At 37.0% G+C, this 6,037-nt stretch overlaps 1 protein-coding gene across 1 annotated transcript in view; it reads left to right on the forward strand.

Annotated features, from left to right (window-relative positions):
* The first annotated feature begins 4,481 nt into the window (after positions 1 to 4,481).
* kifc3 (kinesin family member C3) overlaps positions 4,482 to 6,037 on the forward strand; it is a 111,409-nt gene continuing 109,853 nt past the window's right edge. The window contains exon 1 of the mRNA XM_060923426.1: positions 4,482 to 4,690. The gene's annotated coding sequence lies outside the window, so the exon portion shown is untranslated. The remainder of the gene's footprint in view (positions 4,691 to 6,037) is intronic.

A 6,037-nucleotide genomic window follows, 5' to 3' on the forward strand; every position in this document is an offset into this window, starting at 1 on the left:
CACACCATCAGGAGAACACTGAACAACAATGGTGTGCATGGCAGGGTTGCAAGGAGAAAGCCACTACTCTCCAAAAAGAACATTGCTGCTCGTCTGCAGTTTATTAAAGATCATATGGACAAGCCAGAAGGCTATGGGAAAAATGTTCTGTGGATGGATAAGACCAAAATAGAACTTTTTGGTTTAAATTAGAAGCATTGTGTTTGGAGAAAGGAAAACACTGAATTCCAGCATAAGAACCTTATCCTATCTGCAAAACATGGTAGTGGTAGTATCATGGTTTGGGCCTGTTTTGCTGCATCTGGGCCAGGACAGCTTACCATCATTGATGGAACAATTAATTCTGAATTACACCAGCGAATTTTAAAGGAAAATGTCAGGACATCTGTCCATGAACTGAATCTCAAGAGAAGGTGGGTTATGCAGCAAGACAACGACCCTAAGCAGACAAGTCATTTGGCCAAAGAATGGTTAAAGAAGAATAAAGTTAATGTTTTGGAATGACCAAGTCAAAGTCCTGACCTTAATCCAATCGAAATGTTGTGGAAGGACCTGAAGCGAGCAGTTCATGTGAGGAAACCCACCAACATCCCAGAGTTGAAGCTGTTCTATATGGAGGAATGGGCTAAATTTCCTTGAAGCTGGTGTGCAGGACTGATCAATAGTTACCGGAAACGTTTAGTTGCAGTTATTGCTGCACAAGGGGGTCACACCAGATACTGAAAGCAAAGGTTCACGTACTTTTGCTACTCACAGATATGTAATATTGGATCATTTTCCTCAATAAATAAATGACCAAGTATAATATTTTGTCTCATTTGTTTAACTAGGTTCTCTTTATCTACTTTTAGGACTTGTGTGAAAATCTGATGTTGTTTTAGGTCATATTTATGCAGAAATATAGAAAATTCTAAAGGGTTCACAAACTTTCAAGCACCACTGTATTTATGGTGGGTACGCTACTCCAGCAGAAATAGGAAATTTACTAGTGGTTATAGCTTAGCATCATTTTTAATTCTACATTTCAGACAAATCAAATATACACTCATTGGCCACTTTATGAGGAACACCCATACACCTGCTGTTTTATGCAGTTCTCTAATCAGCCACTCACTTGCCAGCAGCACAATGCATAAAATCATGCAGATACAAATCAAGAGCTTCAGTTAATGTTCACTTCAAACATCAAAATGGGAAACATTGTGATCTCTGTGACTTTCACTGTGGCATGAATGTTGGTTTGAGCCAGATGGACTGGTTTGAGTATTTCAGAAATTGCTGATCTCCTAGGGTTTTCACACACAACAGTCTTTAGAGTTTACACAGAATGGTGCAAAAAAACATTGAGTGAGCGACAGTTCTGTGGGTGGAAACGCCTTGTTGATAAGAAGGGTCAGAGGAAAATGGCCAGATTGGTTTGAGCTGCCAGGAAGGATATAGCAAGTCATAGCGACTCTTTACAACCGTGGTGAGCAGAAAAGCAATCCAGCATGCACCAGCAGATGATCACACTGGGTTCCACTCCTGCGAGCCAAGAACAAGAATCTTTAAATCAAGAACAAGGTCCTATTAATGTGGCCGATGAGTGTATGTTATTTATGGCAGGTTAATATTACTAGTATGTAAATTAAACCGCTATTAATGCAGCAGTGTTACTTCTTTATAGTTCCTTTTCCTGTTCATGGTATATGAAATATCTAAAAAGACCCTGTGCTCTATTTTATAAATATAAAAACAATTCTATTGAGCAGGTGAGAGCTAGCACAATTTTAACATAGTTGCAACATACGTCTTTTCTCTAAGCACATGCATCCAAGTACATCATTTCTCTGTATACATCTGAAGATAAAAAAGTATGCCAGGTAAACCTAAAGTATTTTTCTAACATTTTTTTCTTACATGTTCAAATACTGAAACCTGTTCAGCTGTGCACACATCGAGCTCTAGACTAACTACTGACACAGTAGCTTGCTCATACTGCTTCTGTTTGCAAGATTGTGAGAAAGCATGGGTGCACCCTCTGGTATAACTGTAATTCCTCCTTATAATTGTACTGGATCTTACTTCAGAGGGGTCTCAGACTGGTTCATGAATGATGCAAAGACCATCAAGATGTTATTGGTTTCATATTAAACAAGTACCATACCATTGTAATCATAGGTCCCATACTAACATGTACAGATCAGTGAGAGAGTGGGGAGGGGAAGGGATTAGGGAGGACAGGAAATGGGAGGATTTTTTACATTGTTTCTCCCACCCTTTGGTAGACCCAAGACAGGAAGTGAAAAAAGGCGAGAATCTAGGAAACAATACTGAAGGAGCTGAATTCATTCAGCAGACGGGAAACACTGATAATAGCCAACACTTCCAAAAGCTCTCCAGTTGGCTTCAGCATAAAAGTTGCTCATTATGTCAGGGATATAAAGATGTTCTTTGTGCTGATTAATTTGTGTACAAGATGGATGGAACAGAATAATAAATTCCTTTTATCCCACAGCACTGGTGAATTCTCTAATTGGGTTCATCAGAAAGTGATTCATTTACGATAACACCAGTTCAGACTGTAATAGGCTGTAATTCAGATCACAGGGTTATATTAATGTGCTCTAATGTGCTCGTTCTAATATAGTATTTAATATATATATTCTGTAGTAACAGAGGGACTTGTATGGTGGGTGCACCACAATAATCTAAGAATAATAAAAACAACATTTTTAAAATCAATTTATTATGTTGTATAAAAAAGAAAAATATATAATCATTGATATGAATAGAAGTTCCAGTGTCAGTGCTTTGGAGCAATCAGTAAGTTTTCTGCTACCGGAAAGTCTTCTTGTGCTTTCTCTTTTCTTGGTAAAGAAAGCAAGGCTTAGGAAGGAATGACTGTTTATAGCTGTTATAACATAGTTGATAACAAGAATGAACTTGTCTCACAAACATTATTTTCCGATAATAGCACACATTGTGTTTTATTCCTTACTTGGTATTCCATTGTAACTGGTTACTTTTCAATGCCATATAACACCATGATGTCATCATAATCATCCTTTATACCCATGCAGCATAACAAACAGTACACCTTTTTTTAATACTAGTATATCTTCACTCCTCTTGTGTGCATCCACAATAAAATATGCACATCTTAGTGCTTTCATGCTACTGAGTTGTGAGTTCCAAGTTTCAGTTAAAGGCCTTTAAATCAATATACTTAAGGCAGTTGTTTGTTCTAGTGACTCGTAACCTGTGGTATGTGAAGGGCAGCAAAGAGAAAATCTACTATCCTTCCAGCAATTATTAATTAGCCTGAAATATTTGAGAACAAAATGTCCCATCAGCTCATTTGAGAACCATGCAAGTCAGCATATTGTAGAAATTTCTCTCCAGATGTGTATTTGCATTTGTCTCGGGAAGAAATGAAGTTCCTTTAATGTATTAATGTACAATTGCTTTACAGGAATTGTGTAGCAATATCGATCAGCCATAACATTAAAAACACTGACAGGTGAAGTGAATTACATTGATTATCTCATTACAATGGCACCTGTCAAAGAGTGGGATATATTCGGCAGCAAGTGCTTCCATAGTGCTTCATATGATGTGCTGGAAGCAGAAAAAAAGGGCAAGCATCTGAGTGACTTTGACAAGGGCCAAATTGTGATGGCTAGATGACTGGGTCTGAGCATCTCCAAAATGGCACATCTTGTGGGGTGTTCCTAGTATGCAGTGGTTAGTACCTACGGTACCAAAGGTGGTTCAAGGAAGAAGAACCGGCAACAGGGTTATGGGTGTCGAAGGTTCATTGATTCTTATGGGCACAAAGGCTAGCCTATATGGTCCAATCCCACAGAAGAGCTATGATAGCACAAACTGGTGAAAAGTTAATGCTGGCTAAAACAGAAATGTGTCAGCATTAACTTTTTCAGCAGTTTGTGCTGCAGTAGTTTTTCTGTTGGAAACAAACAAATCTTAGTTATGTCTGATTGGGATCCTACTCCGGTCATATCCAGATAAGGGGCACGTTGTTGTTTTTTTCAGTTTCTATGGATGTGGATAAGTATTTTTGCCCTACCCTAGATTGCCACCCAAATGAAATCATCGGGCCTTACTTGGCCACCCTATCGTAAAAGGCCTGGCCATGCTCTTGGTCCAGAAACACATTTTATAATTTTATAAACAGCACTTTTTAAAGTGTATACTAATTATGTAGGTATTCTATAGGACATACTACCTCATATTACTGAACAATAAATACGTTTAAGTGTTTAAAAGTGTAGCTATTTGTAGTATACGTGATATAATACACTGTGATGAACTGACAGTTATGCATACTTCGGAACTTTCTAGAATAGTGTGGAAGTATGTGAGTCAGAGTCTAACAGGATTTTCGCACTAACTGTTCACAGATTGGAATGCAGCTACGTCAGGGCTCGTCAGAGCGCGCGGTCAGCTGTGCGCGCCCTCGCCGTCATTTTTCTGAGGCGGTGCGCGTCCCCGCGCTTCATCGCTACGTTACTGCTTGTCTTTTCAGCTTGACTGAACAGGTTTTTCATTCATATTTCACTAAACCCGAGTTAGATGTTCTGTTTTTAAACAACATCCAGGTGTTAAGACTTAGAAAGATCAAACTATTTTTGTGGGAAAAGCCGAGTCCTGACTGAGGAGAAGATTTTTGGCGTCTTGGTGTCAAACCGTAAGTTTGTTTCTTTTCCATACTCGGGCTGTCGGTTTGGAAAAATATTCAAGGAGGTGTGTAAAGTTTCAGTTTTGGGTTTCTGTTTATCTTGTGGGTGCTTGTGTTTGGGCTAACTCTAGATAAATATCTGAAAGTTGTTTTTCCTGAAGTAACGTTTGTCCGGTCGGGGGGTTGAGATGACGTTGAAAACTCTGGTGCAGCTTATTTTAAGGAGGCTGTGTCCCAAATAACTGGACTCGTGCACTACATGGGGTGCAAAAGCCGTTATGGCCCTGGTCCCACGATTGGTTCCACTCCAAAAAATATCATGCCTAGGTTTCTATTAGATCATGATAAATAGGACTAGTTTGAGTAGCATAATGACTTTTTCTGATCTATTTCCACAGTCGCCCAAAGCCTCCCAGTTGGCCATATGCCGTATTGAATGCAGACATACAGTGGTGCTTGAAAGTTTGTGAACCCTTGAGAATTTTCTATATTTCTGTATAAATATGACCTAAAACATAATCAGATTTTCACACAAGTCCTAAAAGTAGATAAAGTAAACCCAGTTAAGGGTTGTTTTACAATCAGGGTACAAAGTTTGTGTCACAGGGGTCCAAAATTCAAATTGATTCAAACTGGTTCTTGTACCAGTTTTTAAGTGAAGGACAAGTTAAAGAACAGATAGGCATGTGTAATAGTTTGTATTATAACAAGATTAAGTGTAGCTTTAAGCAGGGCTAGGAGAAACAAATGAAGTGATTCTCAGAGAGGACTTTTTTTTTGACAATTGAGAATCCACTACTTCCATAGTGCTTTTAAATATAAGGCTGTAAGCTTTGTGTTAGTTGTCTCTAATATTTATGTCCCAATATCTTGACCACATTTTAGGATGAAAATAATCATTTTAGATATGTTATTTTATATTGAAAAATTAGCTGTCTTGGAGAGGGCATTTTTTTTGACACAATTACATACTAATTTGATCAAAATAGTCTGAAAACTTATATACACGTGTGTGTGTGTATACATAAACTTATGTATACGTGTATGTATATATATATATATATATATATATATATATATATATATGTATATGTATGTATGTATATATGTATGTATATGTATATATGTATGTATATGTATGTATGTATGTATGTATGTATATATGTATATATATGTGTATATATATATATATATATATATACACATACATATATATATATATACACATACATATATATATATATATGTATGTATATATGTATGTATATATATATGTATGTGTGTATATATATATATATATATATATATGTGTATGTGTATATATATATATATATATATACACACCATATATATGTG

This window comes from Neoarius graeffei, chromosome 6 (assembly GCF_027579695.1).
Source record: "Neoarius graeffei isolate fNeoGra1 chromosome 6, fNeoGra1.pri, whole genome shotgun sequence".
NCBI classification, from domain to species: domain Eukaryota; kingdom Metazoa; phylum Chordata; class Actinopteri; order Siluriformes; family Ariidae; genus Neoarius; species Neoarius graeffei.